The following is a 22356-nucleotide window of genomic DNA, read 5'->3' as shown; positions in this document are numbered from 1 at the left end:
CTTGAAATGATTTTGAGTTATGTTGAGAAACATAAATGTATATTTAACTTCAGAAAGACAAGATTCCGACTTTTTTTCCCCAATAAATCTCTAAAGCTTCTTTGCCAAAAACTAAATTAGGAATAAAAGGAACTGAACAACAGATGATGAAGCACCTACTGCAATGCAACTGCAACTGCCAGATGCAACCAGATCCCAAGTGAGAAGAAGACAAGAAGAAGAGTGAGAAGTCAGCTGTCAATGGTCAAATAAAACAGAGCAGTCAAAAACCAGAATTACCACCTGGCATGTGTATGTCTCCACCAACCAGTCGTGCCTGTCCAGACTCATATAATGTTTCCAGTGAAGACTTTGAAGGAATTTAAAATGGAACTTACCACTAAATCGACCTGTTACTTTGAAGGAATTTAATAAACAGTGTTGAGTGTATTTTTGGCACAGTGGAACTTCTCACTATACACATGTGATTCCAGTGAATCATTTCCATTGAAAAACATGCTGTCTTCACTTAGAGACTATTTTATCCTCTTAGACATTTGTGTGTAATTTTGCCATAATTAGCATATACATTCTTAAGTTGTAGTTAAAAATGTATTTAGTGAGGTCATCATGATCTTGACCTTTCATCACCAAAATCTTAGCTGTTCATTCTAGTGGATGCTTCCACCAAGTTTGAAGAAATTCCCTCAAGGCGTTCTTGAGATATCGTGTTCACAAGAATCGAATGGCCTGAAAACATAAAATCTGGCGTAGAGCCATAAAAAAGGTCCTTCAGGGTTTTCAGACTCTGCAGCATTTGGCATCTTTTCTTGTAGTGTGTTTCACACAAGACAGACTGAAGATGCAGAAAAACTTTCCTGAACCCTTTCATATGATTTCTAACCATCCCTTTCTGTTCTGTAACTGAGCACTGCCAGACTTTTAAAACTATAAACATCACACATATCGTCACATACCACAGGAGAAATGATACAGGCTAAATGCTCGCCTTCGGGAGACAGATTACCAGGTAACAAATCAAGGCTCGACAGGGAGGAAAAGTGAGAGTTGCAGCAGCGCCAGTAATGGGATCCTCAGTTAACTAGGCCATTTAGATCCTCAAGGTGATAAACGGTGTGTGCCTGCTGCAGAGGGACGAGTTTAGTGAGCTGAAACCTGTAAGGAAGAAGCTGAAAACATGGTTGTATAACATATTTTATGTCACTTTGCATCATCTTTCTATGTGGCTTTGTATCATGTTCACAGCTGCACAGAGGGTTATGTGTATTAAATAACAGTGCTGACATGATTTCCATGCATTGGGTGGATGCAAAACACTGCACTGGTATTATGATTATAAGACTTTGAGTCATACGACATGAATATCCAAAACATAGATAAAAAGGGAGTTTATGGAGAATATTACAGTTTATTTTTAATGCTTCATTTCAAGTGTGAAGAGTTTAAAAGATATTAAGTTTTTGAAACGTTGTTCTTCTGCCAATGGTCCACACAGGAGGAAGCTGTAGGCGTAACAAGTCAGTAGCACCAGGACATCCACAATCACACTTAAAACAATGGTGGAGGAAATATCCAGGCCCTTTACATAAGTATAATTATTAACAATATTAAAGCGCAACTAAAGATCCTGCATTTAACATTTTCCCAAAGTACTAGAAAGTTACAATGTCATATTACATTAAATTCATTTAGAGGATGTTTTTGTTTATAGCCACTTATGATAAGTGCATTTAACCTCCATAACACTGAAATGTCATCAAATTATTACGGTATCCCTCCCTAGTTAAAGGGGAACTGCGGCTATCTAGTATTGCACTTGCTTTAAGTTGGGGCACAAGAGAAAAATAGAATGATCAACATTGAAACAGTGGCTGAGATACAAGAGATTTTTAGTTCCCAGTTTAGTGCCGTAAGTCGTAATATGGGACTTTATTTTTTCAAATCTTATGTCTTCCAGAGACAGAGAGGAAGGGTTGTGAGGAAGGGCGTGCCACAGGTTGCTGCTTTGACAAATGAACGAAAGAGTTCCCCTTTAAAACATTAAAAATAAAGTATAATGTAGAATGGCCCCTTTCACAGGGGTAAATTGTGAAACTGACTTGAAAACAGTGTTTTTTAAGTTGTAATTTATAGAGTGGAGCAAAAAATAGTATATTTAAAAATAAAAGTAAGAAAGTAGAAAGTTCCAGAAAATGGACAAATTCTCTTTTCATTTCACCTATGAACTGTTGTCTTTGTAACAACAGTGTGCAGTTCCATTGCAAGTTAACAGGGAGTTAGTCTGCATGTTCACAAAAATAAAAATATCAGCTTCAGCTTGTGCTGGAGGGTCTTTCTTATATAAGTAACATATATTTGCACAGAACAACCTGAGAGAAAGGAAATGGATGAGTTCTGTCGTTCAGATGAGACATGATACTTCCTTCTCAGGAGGCAGAACTACAACTATTGGAGACTAGCTACTGTGTCCCTACATGCAAACTTACATATCTACTAGCTGCTTGTGCTAAGCTGTTTTCACACATGAACTTCAGACTAAGAATCACATCAGAACAAATTGCAGGAAATACATTGGGCGAAGGGTGGCGCCTTGGTAGAGCTTGAGGAGGAAGGGGAGGGAAAAAAAAGATGACTGTTTTGGGGTTGACATCAATTTGGCTGATCCCTAAAAGTGGATGATTTGAGTCATCAGTCGAGGAGTCAAATTGTTTTCTCGATGTGTCATTGTACACAGAGCAATGCAGGAGAAACAGCATGGCAGGCTGCAAACTTTACAAAGTGAGTCTCTGCCCAGCAGGAGAGGTATTCTGAGGTGTGCAGGGATTTTATAAGTAACTATGAGCTGGAAATCTAATGTAGATAAATAAAGAAAAGCAATAAACAAGCCAATGTCATCCTCACATCTACACGATCATTGTGAATTCTCTCCAGACCTGCTCTGTTCACACAGACTTTGGACTATGTAGCTGGAAAAGTTCAATTTGTTTACAGTACAGCTGATTCAGACATTTGTGTTCACACACATATCTAGTTAAGTGAAGAGTTGCAGTGCTTTTGTTAAAGGGGCCTTAGTTTCAGGATTAAACTGTTTTTTATTGCAGCAGTCAGTTTTGCCACATTTTCAGTTGTATCCTTCATTTAACAGTTTTGTGTGATTTTGAAAATAAGAGCAAAAATTGTGGCCAAGGGAAGCGTGAGAACAGTAGTATTTGAACACGAACGCCCTCAGGCACCGCTCAGCCTACACGCGTGTTCACACGGATATATCCACCCTCATCTGCGTTCTTTACGTTCTCAACAGTGATCGCATCACATACAGAATCACAACAGTCTGCTTACACACTCTCATAGCTGAGGCATTGTTTGCCTGTGACGCCCAACAATTAGCCGTTTTTCCCATGTGAGACAACTGATTCCCCTAAGCCCACTTTTATTAGATTCCGCCCTTGTTGTATGAATATGGAGGAGGGCTGGCACGGGGGGCACAATGCCCTGCTCCTGTCCGAGCCTGCACACCAAGTTTGGTCACGGATCGAAAATTCTGCCCACGGTCACTCCACGAGACAACAAGGCTCTTTCAGCTGGTGGGGCAGCCCAGACTCTGCCTTGGCAGTGTGATTTTGTGTATTTTGTGTGTACACGTCTGCTGGGAATACTACACACCGTCATTTATTCATGATCAGAATTACTTTTCAAAATGAATTGACTGTATCTTGAAAGTTGATGAAACCGTTTGGCAACATGCTAGATTATTTTTCCTTAGACTGAAAGCTCCAGCTAAATGGTGGCGGGGTTTCTGTTTGCTTTTTGGCTCTACTTTTGTGTGAGGTTCAAACACAAAGGATGAATTATCAGTGAAAAGACCAAACTTAGCTCACTTTGAAGATATTTACCCCAACGCAGCTGAGCTCACATATTTGTGAAAATGACGACACAGAGGCCAAAGTGTGATCACGTCTGATCTCAACCAAACTTTCTCCAGTATGCTAATTTCTTAAACAATAGGTAAATGAGAAACCTAGTGTCCATAATCAGTGGCAGGAGATTAAATAAACCTTGTCTTGTAGAAATCTCCTGAGAAAGCTGATTTATTTGCCAGGTATATGCATAGCTTGGTTTCTTTCCAGCTTTCTACATGTACACATCAGGATGACAAATTTTTCAGACAGTATTGCTGAGACAGGAAAGCACCAGGATGAAAGGAGATGGCATTACACCGACATGTTCAATGTGTCTTTGCAGCCTCCCTGAGACTAAATAAGTCACTTAATATCTGCTGAAAATGCAACATAAAATAATGACACATTTACACTGCAAGAAAAGGCTGTGCTTCAAAATAAGGTCACCAGTAGGGAACAAATCTGATTAAAGTAAAGTAGTTTAGTATGCATGTGTGGATGTACAGTAACTAGGCTACAACAGTGCATATAGCCTGGCCTCTATTCATTTTCAATTTCCAACTGGCGTTATTTACATGTAAAGACCAAAACACCTACAGCCAAACAGAGCAACAAAATGTGTTTTGTTTCCACGCAGGCAGTGGCTGCAACTTGGTCACAATCTTTCTCATATTACAGCTAAACAGTGCATTAAAACATGCTTCTGAAAACCTTTTAGGACAGAAATAGGGAAGATTCATCTGGTTTCCTGGCTACCATGTATGTAAATACACTGCATGTTTGATCTCCTGTGGTTTATTTTTCACCTTCAACATCCTCCACGCTGTATATTACAGTCACTCCTCTAATTTGTCTTGTCTCCCTTCATTCTTTGCTTCCTGTCCCCTCCTCTTTCTCCTCCCCTCTTGCCTCTTGGTTCGGGGTGTACAATCAGCTGTCTGGCCCCCTTTTTTCATCCCCATGTTCCTTCAAAGAGTCAAAGCAGGGCCTCTCTGAGGTATTAAATATCTTTATTAAACTGCTGCTTTTGGGGGCTCCCCCTCAGCCCCCCTGCCTCCTTCTTTTCTCTCCTGCACAACCCAACTATCCCCACAAACTTGGCCCCTGTCGGCTTCTCTTCAAAGGCCCCCGCCATGCGGCTTCTGCCGGCTACCTGCTGCGCTGCAAGATCATGCACAATAGCCTACGCTGGTCCCTGCTGCGTTAAACCAGGCAAGCTCCACCACACTCGGCTGGGCCACATCTGACGGGGGGACTTTGCCCAGGCGGAGTCCACAGGATCAGGGACTTTAGTGAGACAGAAGAGGAGAGGGGGGGGTTAGGATAGTAGGAAGAAGGAGGAGTGGGTTTCGTAGGCCAGCTGTGTCATGCTTTACTGACTGCTATCAAAGACAAGCTCTCCAAGTTGTCTCCCACGTACAAACACATGCATCTTTTGGTAGTTTCACTCATGCACACAGTGTCACTGTGTGTCTTTGTGTGCGTGCGTGTTAAAGTGTTCCACTCGCACATGCACACACACAAATACCCACACTCTTTAACAGATGGTTGCTACAAATTTGCACCCTCACAGGCCGGACACCCCTCTCTCTGAGGGTGACTACACTCTGGGGCGTTCCTGACTCGCATTATGGTGATTCTCTAAACCCTGAGTTTGAGCGAGTCATCTGTCATCACAGTGACATCACAGGAAATCCCACGGTTACCCGCTACGAAATATCACAATACTGTACCCACAGCATAGTAGCATTTGAATGAGCAAAAACAAAAGTAGTTTTTGGTTTATGGGCTCCTATGCCCAAAAAATCCCCCAAATACATGTTTTTATTCTAACTTGTAGAGCTATTTATCTATCTAGATAGCTTTGGTGTGAGTTTGGTTGAAGGTTTTCGATATATCGTCCATAGAGATGTCTGCTTTTTTCTCCAATACATTGACACTAAATGGCACTCAGATTCAGTTTCAGATTCAGATAAGCTTTATTATCTCACATGAGGAAATTCATTTGGTCCAGTGCTCCAGACAAACACCATAAAATTCAGACAGACACCATAAAGTCCACAGTGAAAAAAAATAATGGCATACACAATAAGACCACTAAATAGTCACACTAAACAACATTTGATCCCATAGAGAAGGAAGAAACAACACAGTCAAATATAAACAGTCAATTCACAGCAGCACAGTCAGAGTTGATATGAACGTGCCAACGTGCAAGTGACCAGTTAAGAGATTAAATGCACACAACGTGCAGGCTGATGGCTTTGGGAATAAAAGTGCTCTTATATGTACTTGTTAAGATTTTAAGAAGAAGAAGATTTTTTTAAGAAGGCTGATGTGTATGTGTATGATTGGTGTTTTATATTTTTTAACCTGTTTCAAAAAAAATCCCCTCATGTTAATCTTATTTTATCTTATCTTATCTAAATGTTCTGCAATATATTTTATGAAGGCCATAAGCCACTTCAAGTGTTGCTTGAGTTTTGACTGCTTCAGTATTTTTCTCTTCTCCATGCACCTTGGATGTAGGTGAAGATGTGCCAGAAATACGCCTCTTCTTCACACAGAAATATTCTGGTTAGAAGCATTAGTTACTCTCAAATGCTCTAGTTTTAAAAATCCAGCATGAACACACTAGTGTTTTCAGTTATTCTGGTGGATTAGATTTCTCCTCAGGTGCACGCTGAGCATCGTTCACTAACAAGAATGATAAAAATCTCAATTGCCCTGCCCTGACAGACGCAACAAAACTAAGGGGAGTGAGAAATATCAGTCAAATCAGTTCATGCCCACTCAGTCCTGAGAGGAGCTCTAATTAGGCTGAAAAGTGAAAACACTTGTGTGTGTTGAACATGTGTGAGCAGAGGTTTTATAAAGCTGCTCCCTCAGAATCAAGCCTTGTCAAGTCAGTGATAAATTATCTGCATTGAAATTTCTTAAAGACAGTGATTCCTCTCCACATGGCACTTTCTGGCAGGCAGCTGTCGCATAAATGCATTGATTTTAACAGAGGCATCTGACTAACATTATCTAAACAATCATGACTGATCTCTTAGTAAAAATAGAATAATAAATATATAGTGGTATTAATTAAAGAGATTTTAGTTTAGTACTACATATTTGATGTAAAATATGTAATCAGTGTAACTTTTTGCAGTTTTACTCCCTGTTGACCGACTGCCTCCGGTGTGAAGTGGCTGCGTGTAAACTACACTTTGAAAGTAGCCTCCCCCCACACCGCCAGTTGCAGCGCACTCTTTGTCCACCACAATGTGAGCTGAGGAAACAAAGGCGCCATTGCCGACCCTGAGGTTTTTTGGGAGCTGTCTGTCACTCAAACCCATTGTTGACGTGTGCAGGGCTCAGAGGACAATGGCACTTTGTGTGAGGAGTCAGGACACACCCTCCTCCTGTATCGCTGCCTCTTATCTGTCTCACTGTCAGATTTCTCTACACTTCTCTTCTCTTCTTCAGTTGATCTATCTGTTTTTTGTGTGTTTCTTAATGATTTTTTAAGTTAAGTTTTTCTACTCTTACTGTCTATGATGTGATTAAACACAGGATGCCAGATGCAAAAATGGAGTCTATGAATTGTTCACTTTGCATGTATGCCAAAAAGGTTAGCTTCTGGGTTTACTTCTGGGATATGCAGTTTTTCTCAGTTCTAGCGAAGTTTTAAACAACTTTCATGAATCAAAAATTCATGGCAGAAAGGGCCATAATTTGCCACGTTTGCTGTTCGACGTGTCTTGTCAACAGTTTTACAGACATCTCTTTTATAATAATGTATTATGGGCAAAATGTTTTTGGGCCACAGGCTATTTTTTCACTGTAATTTGGCCACAGGGCAAAATTGAAAGCAAGGCTGAATGGCAGCGCTGTGTTCTGTCTAACTACCGTGCAAACAGCTAACACGCTAGCAAGCCGGAAACATGCTAGGACTTCTCAGTCACACTCTGACAGTTCTCTGAGCATCTCACTGTTATCACTGCACTGTGGCTTTTACCCCCCTCTGGTATTTTGTTCTCAGATCATACATTTATTATTTTTTTGCACAATAACATAAGTACATTAACAAGAGAAATAAAAGAAACAAATTGTGCAGACGAAACCTGTAAATGCTTAGAGAAGAAATCCCACTGCAATAAGCATCATACATAAGCAAATATAAAAGATATGTAATCCACAAAAGTGAGCAAACAAGCAACCATACGGTCAAAGAGCAAACATTTAGTACACCATATGAATTTCATCACTTGAAGTGAAAAAAGCTAACTTGGTCACTAACAGGACAATAAATTCACAAAGATTATTTAAAAGATTAACTTGTACCATTAATTCTTCTCTCATAACTGTCTGCCATCCATTTTTGAGACATAATGCATGACTATTTTGTCAGGGGATTCAGACACCAGTGGTTCATCTGTATTCATTTAGCAGTGGTGCACCACAAGGAAATTACAACTGCAATGTGTGTACACATTGTAATTGTGCTTTTATGTTCTATATCTATCTATAACTAAACTAAATGTAGTCCAGATTCTTTAGAAGTGATGATGAGTTTGAGAACCACAGCTCTAACAGAGGAGACCTACAGTAAAAATAAAACTGTCTGGTTCTAATAGCTTCCTCTATTTTAGATTCCCCAGTTCTCCGTTCCCTCGAAGCCCGACACTGTCAAGACAGTGATTTACTCACTACAGTGAGTGTCAGAGTTCGCCAAAGTAGAATTTGATGCAAAAATCTGAGAACTAAGTCTGCTCACAGCAACCGATCACATGCTGATCACTGTGCTGGTGTGACCATGCATGAGCTGAGGTTACGTGGATTTTTTTTTTTTTTTTTTTGCTTGTTTATTTTGCTTCTATCTTGTCTTTGTGTGACACTGTTTTTCTTAATGTTTGTCCTTGTTTTTTCCTAAGTTCTGTTCCTGGTTGTTTATTGCTTGATTGTGTTTGGTTTGCCACCTCACTGCACATGTAAACAAGTGGTGACATTTGTTACAACACACTAGACACAATGTGGGTTCTACGCAAATATTTTAACACAAAATAAAGGTAGGGGTCAACTTTATTATCACACACAATAATACAAATAAAAGTGCTAGAACTAGAACCATAAAGGGTTCTTTGGCTTGTCTCCAAATAAATAAAAGTTTCACTTAGTTCTGCAGAGAACCCTTCTATAGTATAATTGTCTGACCCAGAACCCTCTCTGGGAGTTCTATCCACAACCTTTCCACCATCTAAGGGTGCTAACAAGAACATACCCTTTTTATAATCCAATGGTTTTATCAAGAACACAAGCAGGGGGTTCTACTGAAACCTTTCCATATTCCAGGGGTTTTGTTCTAGAATGCACCATGGGGTTCTACTGAGAACTTTTTTATATTCCAGATGTTTTATCTAGAACAAATACAAGGGGTTCTACTGAGAACATTATGTATTCCAAGGGTTTTATCTAGAACCCACACAGGGGTTCTACAAAGAACTGTTTTTTTATTCCAGAGGTTTTATCAAGAACCCACTAAGGGGGTCCTACACGGAACTTTTTAGATTCCAAAGATTTTATCTAGAACACATGCAAGAGGTTCTACCAAGAATGTTTTGAGTTTCAAGGGTTTTATCTTGAATACACACAGGAGGTTCTACTGAGAACCTTTTCATATTGCAAGAGTTTCATCTAGAACTAAACACAAAGATACTCTTGAGAAACAACAATCCTAAAAGAACTATTTCTTCTAAAAAGGGTTCTTTGGGTGAAAAGGGTTCTTAATGGAACCCTTAGTCTTTCAAAGAACGCTTGACAAACCCATTTCTCCAAAAAGAGGTTCTTTAAAAGCAAATAGTACCGGGTAGAACCTTAGCCCTTCAAGTGAATAAAATTAAAAAGGAAAATACAGAAATAATTTTAAAAGTAAAATTAAAAGTTGTACACTGTAGTAAGTAAACTTTACTTGACAGTTGAGTAGAAAATGATCTATTCTGTGTTTCTGGCTTCAGCGTCTTTGTTTCTCTTCAGTCCTGTAACTGGACCAGTGGGTCAGGGCAAATAAAGTTGGGGTTTGTTTCGAAGGCCACCGGCAGTCTGGCTGTGTAGGCATCACAATCCTGCCCTCTGACCCTGATGACATCATATGACTGGCTCTCGTGCGTCTTTCGTGAACCGAGGAGGTCAAGATTATTCAGTGGACTTTCAAACAAGCGAAGAGTAAGTGTCGAGGAGCGAGAGGCTTGGACAATTATGTGTGTTTGCTCTGAGAGGCACCGCTCTCTGAGTGTGTGTGCGGTCAGAGTCGCTCACATTGTATGAGACAGCGAGTGTGTGTGTGAAAGACAGAAATGCATGTTGCGTTATCTGTCTTGTAACACATTGTACTTTTGTGTTTTCATCTGAAAACCCTACAATGAGCTATTTGTCTCTTCTTTTGTTTTTGTCCTTGATAATGGTGTAATTTGCTCGGTTATTGAGGCCATTTGCGTAACATTGTTGATGGTTGTGAACTTGCAACTTTGTACAAGATTAAGTGCATCATTAAGAACACCTGAAATGACAAAAAAAAAAAACCACACACACACATTGCATTGATCAGCCATGACATCATTTCCTAATGTGGTTTACAACTTACTGCTCCTCTCTTCATTCATCACTCAATCATCTACTCTCCCTGCCCCTTTATCTTTTAATTCCCTGTCTTTCTCCAGAATTCATTCCTTTCAATTTTACTGCTTTAAATAAATATCAATTAAAACACACAAATACATTAAAAGCATCAACAATGACATGGATACGCAGGATTAAAATGATTAAAAGGAAAAGCAACAAGGAGACAGGTCAACTGTGACTTAATGCAGCTCCTGACTGCATCTACAATACCCACAATGCTACTTGACCATTGACAGCTGGGTTTCGGCTGTGTTATGCTTATGATGGCTAATGTAGCCTTGAGCTGCTATCCTCAAGCAGAGATGAGGAGCAGGCTACACAGGTCTGATAAGCTCACTTCTGTCCAACTCCACCCCACCAGATTTTTATCATTTCCAAACTTGTAGAATTAAAATCCAACCGACGAGGCAAAAAGATAAGAAATAACCCATCATGTGACACATCTTTATGCCAAGCATTGACTGGAATCAGATGAGTTTCTGTTTGCAACCTACTTTGACTTGACATGTTTTGACACAAAAATGTGAAAGTCAATATGACTTCACAAAACTGTTACGACAAACAGCCCCTCCAACCAAACATCAGCTTTTGTCCGACTGTAATTGTGTTGCGTAAACGAAACGTACACGCCGGACATGAGACTCCCGATCTGGAAACGCAACACTCTGCTGTTGTTGTTGTTGAAAGCAAACAAATGAAAAGGACACCAAATATGTATGTGAACATACGATGGCTTGTCAGTGATGTAATGTTAGTTTCCCTTACTTGTCATTTCCCGCCTCATTCTTCATTTTGTTGCGCACGTCGTCTTCTGGGAAGTCTTTCCACACCTGTATTACAAGTCCATTCAAGAGGCCAAGGAGGAGGAATTGTATGTGTCATCAAATAATTATTAGATTATGTAACTTGTACATCTCCTCAGTGTTGTAAAAAAAACATGAGGTGAGTTCCTCATAAACATTTGAATTGATGAGTCAGAATTTTGCACATTTTCACAACTTTCTTTCTGGATTTCTCCTCCATAGCCTTAACCTCTCTAACCATATCCGTGTCCTCCCAACCATGTCTGCTTCACCCTTCAAGTCTCTATTTTCAGTTGGATCATACTGATTCAATCTGACAAACTCTGATTCCCACCACAACCAGAGAATCGGCTTAAAGAGCAAAATCTAATTTTGGTTTCTAACAATTTTTACCACACAATAAACATATTTCTTAAGCGGATGAGCAGATCAGTTTTGATTGATTCTCATTCATTCTCAAAAGTTGTTGTTTCAACCACTGTAACGAGATACTGTTCACCACAGTTTACAGTAAAAGAAGGTCTGGTTCTCTTTCAGTGCTTGAAAATGTAGAAAAATGGGCAGAAAATGCAAAAAATGGTGCTGTTTATGTCCTACAAAGTAAAAGAAAAGTTTGCAAAGCCTGTGCCACTTTTGATATACAATTTTCACCTAATTTTGTGCCTTTTGTTTTGCAGCTTTCACTTGTTTTTGATGTTTTGCATCACTTCTGTACACACACACACACACACACACACACACACACACACACACACACACACACACACAATTTTAAGAGGCTCTATTTCTGTCCAGAGGCAAGAGGAGCTCTCGGTGCCTTCTTCTGGCCTCTTGAGTCAACAGGGGCAAGAGGTTAGAGGTCAAAACTGATTGAATGAAGCCCAAGGAGACAAGAGAAGAGGAGAGGTGGAGGAGGGGTGCAGGACACCGGTGGGGGGTGGAGGAGGAGTAAACAACGGGGGAGAGATTTTGGCGGGAAAACTGAGACAGACCTGGAAAGTCACCTCTTGCAGACAGACGGTGAGTCAGAGTCTGCCTCAGCCGGCCGTCCTGCAGCCTCTGAATCACACTGACATGCTCGTACACAAGCTCAGACTTATAAGGGCATGCACACACACACACACATACATACACACATTCTCAGATACACAACCCCCCCCCCCACTCACACACACACACTCACACCTTAGCAGCCTTCACACCAAACAATAGCTGCACCCCTTGCAGTTGCCCCCTCCTGCACACACACACTTTGAGATGATGTCATCTTTCTTTGCCTCTGTGGCATTGCTACACAAGCATGACTCAACATTTTGTGTGTGTGTGTGTGTGTGTGTGTGTGTGTGTGTGTGTAAAGTTGACTCATGAGGTCAAGGTCCACATTTGAGCCTGATGTCACTTATCACTGACTAATCCCCTCTGAAGCGTTTGAACAAAACAGGACAGAGGGCGGGAGGAAGGGGGAAATTGGAGGGAAATTTTAAGTTTCACCCTGTTTTTGTGTGTGTGTTAGTGTGTGTGCGTGTTTGCAAGGCACAAGACACAACCTTTGTCCCCTGCCATTCACACTTTTGCAACACATGCACATTACATCACTCTTTAAGTCTTCAATTACACACACACACACACACACACACACACACCCACCCACACACAGTCCTTCCCATACTAACTTAAAGAAGTAATATATAGCAAATGTGCATCCAAAAACAAAAAAGAGTGCTACAGTCCAAATAGGAAGTTAGAGCTATGGACTGTATCTTAAACAGGTTGAAATCCTTTTCAATATACAATCTATGGTTGAAGCAAGTTGTTTTCCTGCCGCCCCCTCCTCCCTTAACTTGGGGAAACTCAAGCAGGCTGCAGGAAGACTGCAGAAGTGCAAGACAAGTGCAACATTATAATTTCACAGTAACAAGCAAGTCCTATATGTAAAACTAAGCTCGTTATCCTGAAAACAAAAGCCCTCTGCTCTGAAAAAACACTCTCTGGAACTGGAGTTCAGTGACTGCCTGCCTTGCAGCCTGCCAGACTCCATTAATATATTGCTCAAATTAACTGCTACAAGCTACAAGCATCTACTCATTCTAAAAGATTATTAATGATTTCTTAAGACTCATAAACAAATACTCATTTGGTGAGCATTCAGCATTAATTTGAACTCTAATAAACATGAAATGAGCAGCAGGAATGGAAATTTCTAAGGAGGAGGGCAGAGGCGGCTGTAGTGTTGCTGTCGAAGTATTTCAACTGAGCATGTTTCTTTAATTTCTGACGAGATATCATGGTCATTTTATGATGTATTACAGTAAATATATTACAGATTTCTCCTTTAAATAAACACCAACACCTCTCCTCCCTGTCTCTTTCGCAACTAATAACAAGTTTCACCACAGGTCTTTAAAAGTGTGCAAATTCCTCTAATCACACGCTTATTAGCTCCCAATGCAAATACGCGCGCATTTAAGTCCACACACACTTCCTCTTAAATGTTCAGTGTATAAACACGTCGCCATCACCTCCACTTCAGTGAAATGATTAGAGCTCGGGGGCCAAATTAAACATCCCCTGGATCCCAGCCTGGGAAATGAACTCATAGCTAAACCCATGACATGGCCCACTAGACATGAAAGCCCTCATAGAGCGGCCCATTCATCTAGAGGGGGCAATGACAGAGTGGCACCGGGCCCGCACGGATGTGGCAAGAGATCGTGATGTCAGCGTGGTCTCTGCGCGCCCTGCCAGGCAGCGCGGTGGCCGTGGATCTGGAGTGTAGCGCGATGCCAACGCAGGTGCACTCAGGACACACACCAACAGTGACAGCTTGGCAGGGCCCCCCCCCCTGGGATGTGGAAACACGGGTTGTATATTTCACACTTGTATATACAATATGTGCTTCTGTGTGCATGGCAGCGAGTATATAATGTACACAATATATAGTCTGTATTTAAGTAGAAATGTTTTTGTACCATTCATGAATAGTGGGGGAAAGTGAGACCGGAGGCCGGTGAGACAAGGTGAGACTTGCTGGTCCCAAGAAGAGAAACATTCACTTATTGAATGTAACAAGCCACATTTACTGAAGTATTTAAAGCTGTAAAATGTAACATTACTGTTTTAAAATGCCCAAAAGTGATAGATATGTTATATATTTTGTAGAGTTGTGTACACCCATTGTTCCAAATGTTTTCAACGGTCAAACCCAGATAAATCCGTGATCTTTTGAAGGTAACAGTGAGTTTCCTGCTAGCTGCTAGTTGCAATAACTTCCGGGAGATTTCTGCCTGATTCATGTCAGATATTTTCATCTGGAATAGTGGTTGTTACGTAGTTCAGATAACAACTCCCATAATACCACGCAACTTTGTGATGCCATCAAACTGCATCTTTTGTTATTGTTTTTATGTGAGAAAAACCCATAGTGGCAGAACTTACATGTGTGCATGTACGTACAAATTCAAGGTACTAATAGTTTTCATGAGTATTTCCATTTTATGCAACTTCATACCTCCACTATATCTCAGGGGCAATTATTGTACTTTTTGCTCCACTACATTTGTCTGACAGCTTTAGACACTAGTTACTTTTTAGATAACAATTACTGGTACCCTTACTTTCTGGACAAAACCATTTTGTGATGCTGAATTTTACATTTTGTAGTAAACTGAAGTTTCCTGTTTTAGGCTGCTTACTGCTGATTACTAAACAACCCAATAAGATGTAGAGCGCCACTGCTCCTCGATGTTTAAGGGAGACAGTTGGGATGGTTTGTACACCTGATTAGGATACCTCCCGGACGCCCTCTGTGGAACAGGAGACCCCGGGGCAGACCCACAACACCCTGGTGAGCTGACATATCTTAATTACTCTCTTAAGAAGAAGTGGCTTAGTAGCCTCGTAGTCATAGTTTTCGTCTTTGTGTGACAAAGCTATATCCGGATCTAAATTTGCTCACAGACACTTCTCTGCCAGCCTAACTTAATTTTACCGTTCATCTCTCATCCACTAAAATTATATCTGGTTTGCCATCCTTTGTTTGCCTTAATCCAAGTCTGCTGCCACCACAACCCGGACCCGGGTAAGTGGATGGTCTGTTCGTCTTTGTTGCTTAATTTCTTCAGACAAGAAAACCATGACACACACACGCTCAGATCAGCAGCCAGTTATCTCTAGGCAAAACAATGGCTCCGGATCAAACATGCTTCTAATTTGCTGCCTGTAATCTGTCGCGACGTGGTTGCCTCAGATGTTTGTTTCTCAGCTATGAGGATGACTTACCAGCTGACGATGAGTAGAAATTTAGCGTTATTCCCATGTGGCAGCATGGGAAATATGAGGTTACAGAACGAAAAAAAAAAAAACACAGTGAGACAAAAAATATGTGACATGCAGCAGCAGTTATTCACTGTAGCACAACTGAGTGTAGTAAATGTGGGTTTTCTATGATGGTTGATCTATAATTAAAGCTAAATTATGACTAAAATGTCTGACATCCCATGTAGAAATGTAAAGATGTCAGGATCCCAGTGTTCCCCAGACGAGCTGTGGTTGAAATAAGATGGTTTGTAAATCCCACACGGACACTTCATCATGTTAACGAGAGGGAGGGAGGCTCTCCTCAAACACTGTGATATGTGTTTCTTACACACAATCCTGGGAAGAGTGTATATGCTTTTTTTTTCTTCAGCACAACCCTGATTCACATGTTCACATGCTCATCTGGTGCCTCAGTGATACTGTGGCTCAAGAGAGTCTTCATCTGATATTTTTGTGTATGGACAACTAGTTATGGCTCACTTAAATGCACAATTCGTAAGTATTGATGATGTGCTTGATGAAGTTCTCTCATGAGTCAGCCAGAAATCATGTTCATGTACAAGGTAATATATTAAGGTTTGAGTCACATTTGCCTGTGTTTATTCACACTTGCCAGCTTCCTTCCTCACTCTCTAATGCATCAAAAATATCCTGTTTTAAAGAAGTCATAGCAACTAGTGGCTAGTAGGAAACACACTGTTACCTTGAATAAATTACAAATTTCTCTGGGTTTGAATATTGTTGGAAACATTTGGGATAATGTAAATACACAACTCACCAAAATATATGTAATCTGTAAATGCATGCACTGTAAAATTTCCAGTGAGCTAATGCACTGATATTTTATAAGTTGTGTGGCTTAACAAATGTATTTATTTGGGTTTTTGTGTTTTGTCTTTATTTAGAAAAGCCGCTACTGTTGTCTGGTTGTCTAGTACTATTTAGTGTTGTCTTGTGTTGTCTAGTAGAGTCTAGTCAAGTCTAATATATGCTGTAAAACTGAAGTTCATAAGAGGTGAGCTGTTAACAGGAGGCAGAGTCTGTCCATTGTAAATGTCCCTATGTTGTGGAACTACCTATACCACAGTTTATTCCTATTACTGTGCTGAGTTTAAAGCTGAAAGTTAATAGTAAGTGCAGAAAAAATACAGAAAGAGGTAAAGCTATTTTTTCTGTTTTGTGATTTTCAGTATTAATGCTGCTTTACTTTTTCACAGGCAGTCAGGGAAAATAAACACCTGCTAAGTAATTTTACTCTGGGTTGGTCCCATCTGTTTTTGATCTGGCCACTAACATTACTGATGCAGAAATTCTACATATAGCTTTAACATATACTAGAGAACATCACCAGGGGAACTTCTGCACCAATTTTACTCATAGATCTTACAAAAATCACCCCTTTAAACAATCTGCAAATCTCATTTGCAAAGGAGACATGCTGGCAGGATAGAAAAATACAAACACATGTAGATAAAACAGTACTAAGGGTACTAAGAAGGGTAAAATAAGCTAAGGCTGGAGATAATTGACAATTAAGGAGTTATTAACAATAATATTTCAACTATATGTCCATACATTACTGGGAAACTGTCCTTCCAAATAAAAATTTCTAACAGTAAGGTGTTTGCTGAAGCCATATCATGTTGAAAGTCTGTACTGGTTTACATAAAGATAACCACAATCATTACCTTACCTTAATTAAATTGTTTTTATTCCTAATCTAACCAAACCTTGACCATAGGGACGTCAGATCGGTAAACGGTTTTATTTTTCCATTGATGATTTGTACTGGTGGAAAGCACCTATGTACCGTTAAAGGGCTTTCTTTGGTACAAACAGTATATTCTGTCATTTAATTTAGAGGTCATGTTCCTTGTGATCCGATCGTGATGATGATGATCGTGAGATGAATTCTTACTTGCAGAGATATGTTAAGTTTGCACAGATCTGCATTTTAATATTAACCTTTTGGTTGCTGAGTTTGACAGCAGCTGTTCTGAAGGTCATGTCTTGTTTAAGCAAGCAGGGCCGACTTTCACAGTTTCCTGAGGAAGTGAAAGTAGTGGGCAGTGGGAAGAATGAGTCTATCTAAAAACCACTGCTCAGCATCTACCTCTCTTAGGTGGGAGCAGTTCAGCTAATCAAATGTCAAAAGAGATTCAATCAGAAAATCATTTGTTTTGATCCTGTCTGAGCTGAAATCTTTAAAGATCTGCTCCACTAAAAAATTTGTTTTTCTTATGTTTATGTCTAAAATGTCTGACCTTTACTGTATCTGTGCAAAGTTTGTCACTAGAGAAGGGAGTGCACTTCCCTAAAATCTGAAATTCTAACACGCCCAACAAATCTGAAAGCCAATCACTGTCTAAAATGCAAGTACTAGCAAAGAACCCTGACACCTCCAGTGCAGAGCGGATGTGTCGGTACAAAGAGCGAGAGTTTGCATTATCTGTGTCAGCCATTGCCAGCTTCAAGCTAACAAGCTGACAAGCAACTTCAACGAATAAAGTGGACACTGGGCTTTGCATCTGGTATCCTGTGTATTAAACATCCAGATCCAGAATTTTTCAGTGTGGAGAAAAAAGTGTAGTGCTCCTAGCCCCTTTTCAGATATTAATCAGCAGAGTATTTTCACAAACTCAACACGGTTCTACTAACAGGTGTGGTTTGTGAGCTTGAGGTCAGAGAGGTCACATCATGTGGACATCTGTGTGTGTCGTGTTTGCCTCACTTTCTCAACCAGAGCTCAGTTTTTCTAGTAAAGTGACATGTTTCAAATGCTTGTCTACAGGTAAAATATCCTTCCAGTCTTATCTCCATGGGTCTCACAGGTCTCAGGTCACATCAGTCACATCTGACTATCCTGAAACATATTTATCATTCTCCTAAGTGTAATGGTTGCCTCAGGGCTGCTTTCACTCTCAACTTTTACTCACTCTTTGTCTTTCCCTCTTTCCACCCTTTCATCTTGTCTTTACAAACTCTCTTCCTCTAACAAACACGCACGCACACACAAACTGCCGTGGTGGTTTATGCTTCGGCATGCCATTAGCGCAGCTGTGACACAATATGAGGAAGCCTTTGACCAACTCATTAACGGGAAAGTGCACGAACTTGTGAAGCAGCGGCCCCTCCAGGAATCTGCATCTGGTCAACACACACTCATGCATTAACTGTATCATTCGTTTTAACCAATATCTGTGGCAACAGCCCACAATTTGGAGGCATTGTTCGATGCAGAACTGTTTGTTTGTTTGTTTGTTCTACCTCAGGTGAGAACAATAGGTGGAAGAGCAGAGAAATGACTGACCATCACCACCCTGACCTCAAGTGTACTCCAACCTACCCATGATTAGCAGTGACCCGTCCTCCTGTGACCTCCTAGGTTGAGGTGACACAACACAATGTGTATGTGACATCACATGCACAGTGTTAAAGAGGAGTGATGTGATTTCAGTCATTTCCCTCTCGAACTCTTTTTCTCCCTAGATTAACTGGTGGACAATCAGTGCATCCTCAGTGGGTGTGTGTGTGTGTGTGTGTGTGTGTGTGTGTGTGTGTGTGTGTGTGTGTGTGTTCTGTGTACATGAGTGTGACAGAAAAACTGATTTATCCTAAGTGCACCTCTACAGCCGCTTCTCACTCAGACAGGGACAAAATGGACCTCTACTGCCCCCTTCTGGTGTGTGTAGCCCATAAGGAATTAATTTTTCCCCAGCTCTCGCAATTTTCAATAATTCCTTGGCTCGAGACAAGAAAAAAAATATTTTAGTGATGCTTTACATAGCTGTGGTTCAAGTGAATTAGTTCTGATTAATATTTTTGTATCAAACCCAGAGGTCCTTTGATCAGCGCACAGCAGAGTATTATTGTCTTCAAGTAAGCAATCAAATCTACAATCAAATCTATATGAAGAGCACACTTTCTGATGATAAATGAGTTATGAATGATTCTTTTTGGGCTTATGCAGTTCCTTCAAGGAGCCTCCTATTTTTATATTTTAACTTAATCCAACTCTGGTTGCAGCAAGCAATTCTAGAGAAAGATGCTTTGGGTTGGGTTGATTCTTGAGTCTCACTGTCTTGTTGAGCGGCTCAGTACGAGCCACCAGTCCAAAGTGTCACTGATTTTTCACCTGGGAATGAGAGTCAACAATCACCTTTCTTTCTGCAGGATCGCTTACTCCAACTTTAATCCTAACATTCGTCCAAGGCCGAGGACAGCTTTTTGAAGAGGAGGACCAAATATGTCCTCATTGTCAAGGTTAAAACTGACTTTGGTCTTTACAAAGATAGAAATACAACACATACACGCACACACAAACATACTGAGCCTGATGTCTTTAAACAGCAAAGCACCAGTCCAAAAAATCTGTCTCATACAGTAACACTGTCTGCTCACTTCTGACTGCACAATAGTGCTTGGTGCTCTTTGTAATCACTTCACTCACAAGACTACATTTTAGAGGTGAAGTGATTACACACACACTCTAACACACACTCACACACACAAACACACACACTCATAGCCACACTTCAGGAAATGAACCCCATTACCTTCACACTGAGCTGGAAAAGTGCTACCAAAACAGCACAGTCACCATTTTACACAGAGTTGCCTTTCACCGATACCATCCACACACAATCCATGCCTCCACAATCCACACACACACTTCATACACACACACACACACACACCCAAACAAAGAGGCAGTTCTCTCCAACAAGGGTGTGGCTGACCAGAGGTGGGTTGCTAGACTGAGGTCGGTGTGTGTGTGTGTGTGTGTGTGTGTGTGTGTGTGTGTGTGTGTGTGTGTGTGTGTGTGTGTGTGTGTGTGTGTGTGTGTGTGTGCGTGCATGTCCTGCTCAAATATGTTGCAACAGACTAAGATAAATGGTAAGACGACGAAGAGACACAGCTATCACCAAACACGAGGATGCATAAAAGGTTGATAAATTTGAACCTGCTGTGTTGTAAAATACATCATCCCACACAAACATGGCAAAGGTAAGCAAATTTCTGTCAGCTCCTACTCTGTCTAACTTATTATTTGTGTTTGAGTGGAGACAAACACATAATACATCGATATATCTTGATGTTTCTGCTGTCAAATTGATAAAAAGTATAAAATGCAGATTTTTTTAGCAATGAATGTTAGTTTTGGTGAATTATCCAAAACTAGATGCACGCAATAATACTTTTATAAGCATCACATGACAGTTAGTGCCTGTTATGTTACATAATGGGAAAGGGATACAGGAGAGTCTACAGTAATACAAGCAAAACCTGGCTAACATTGCCACCTGTTGGTGGGAGTGGGTAACACGTGATCATCACTGCAAATTGTCTGAAACTGATCATACAATTTCTGCTACATTTTTCTGCCAGGTAAAAGGATGACATTAATCTTAATAAAATAGAGATTTATTAAAATAATAAAAAACAGAAGTGTGTGTATTACACTTGAATCTATCTTGAGAAAAAAATACTTAAATATAGGCTCTAATTCTTCGAGCTTTTAGGTTCCCAAAGACAAATCTGGTGTACTACAACAGTAAAGAATTAAAGGTGATTAGAGGACTAAAGAAGATTAAAAGAAATTCATAGTGTTTTATTAACAGAGCAACACTGTCACACAATTCACTTAACCTAAATAAGGATAATTATACCATACAGTGACCAGAGTGTGTTGTCCAGTTAATTTAATATAAGTCTAAAATCTGAAAATAACCAGATTACAGACTTTGGCTCATGTGATGGATTATGTTAATGATACTGTAGTTTTAAGAATCAGTGCTCAGATCACAGTTGGAGTGAAAACCTTTTCAAACTGTTAGTCTCTGAATCACTCTTCTTGTGGTGAAAAAATGAAAGCAAACAAACCAAAGCGCTGAAATACAACTCCAAAACATCACTGCTGAGGTAATGTTTCATTCTAAAATAAGACATCCGCGAAATAAAAAAAAATGTATGAAAGAAAATAAACAGCCACAGAATTGTTGCTAAAATTAGAGAAGAAATTGGCCTACTGGAATACAATAGCTGGGTGTTTTCATCAGGGTGTAATGAGGCCTAATGAAATGTTTCCAGAAAAAGACAGTGATGCTGTTTTTAGACCGAAAAACAATCCAGGCAGAATCTGTCTTTAATCAAACACAGGAAACACTGATAAGCCATTAGCTCTGCTTCAAGTGATTAAATTCACCACTTTCAGTTTACTGATTTTATCTTGGCACAGCCAGGAGAAAACACGCAACCTCGTGCAATCTCACACACACACGCACAGTCATGCTGACTGTGGGACTTTCTCGCAGGCCAGGAGGCCTGATAGTCGAGGCCTGTATTTGATAACAAACGCAAAGTGACACTGACGTCACCAAACACTGAGATTAAACAGTGGTCGACAGGAAAGAAGTGACACCTGACACGCAGAGAGGTGAGGGAGGAGGTGGGACTGTGGATGAGCTTGTGTGTGTGTGTGTGTGTGTGTGTGTGTGTGTGTTGTGCATGTAGTACAATGACCCTCATGTTATCTTTGTAAGAATGAAAAACACTCCAGATGCAAAAAAATAAGAATTCTCATTCAGGACACACAAATATAAACAATGAGCTAAATGGCTGTGTATATTTATATACTTTATAATAGAATAGAACAAAAATGAAAATCACTT

The sequence above is a fragment of the Lutjanus erythropterus genome, chromosome 13 (assembly GCF_056507025.1).
Source record: "Lutjanus erythropterus isolate fLutEry1 chromosome 13, fLutEry1.hap2, whole genome shotgun sequence".
In the NCBI taxonomy this organism is placed as follows: domain Eukaryota; kingdom Metazoa; phylum Chordata; class Actinopteri; order Lutjaniformes; family Lutjanidae; genus Lutjanus; species Lutjanus erythropterus.
This window is presented reverse-complemented; position numbering follows the sequence as displayed.